At 72.3% G+C, this 488-nt stretch overlaps 1 protein-coding gene across 1 annotated transcript in view; it reads right to left on the bottom strand.

The window, feature by feature from the left end:
- Positions 1-488, bottom strand: part of LOC103908340 (transcription factor COE3-like) — a 17,098-nt gene that overhangs the window by 9,389 nt on the left and 7,221 nt on the right. The window lies entirely within an intron of this gene.

Here is a 488-nt window from a genome sequence, read left to right on the forward strand (position 1 = left end):
GCGGGGGGCTGGGGAGGGGGGCTGGGGGGGGGCGGGGTGGAGCGGGCGGCGGGCTGGGGACCCGCCTGGCCCCGGGTGACCCCCAAGGGCCCTGGGGACGGAGGAGGACGCAGGGGCACGGTGGAAGCCCCCAGCTGCCCTCAGCACAGAAGAGGGACGGGGATGGGGATGCCACCAGCCTGGGGATGTCACCTCGTTGGGGCAGGGCCCCGAGGGGTCCCTGGGGAGAAGGGGGCTGGGGTGGGCTCGGGAGACACTTGCCCTGGGGGGGATCACCCCACAGACACTCAGGGCTGGGCTCAGCCCCAGCCTCCAGCACAGGGGGGTGACAGAGCACTCTGGGACCCCCTGCATCCCCCAAAAGCACCAGCACGGGGTGCAGCACCCAGGACACCCGCAGGACGAGGAGGCTGAGGGGACGGGGGCACACCAGGATGCCGTTACCGGGAGGTTTGTCTTGTCCGGGCTGCAGCGGCTTCATCCCTCTT

This window comes from Aptenodytes forsteri, unplaced genomic scaffold (genome assembly GCF_000699145.1).
Source record: "Aptenodytes forsteri isolate BGI_AS27 unplaced genomic scaffold, ASM69914v1 Scaffold236, whole genome shotgun sequence".
In the NCBI taxonomy this organism is placed as follows: Eukaryota; Metazoa; Chordata; class Aves; order Sphenisciformes; family Spheniscidae; genus Aptenodytes; species Aptenodytes forsteri.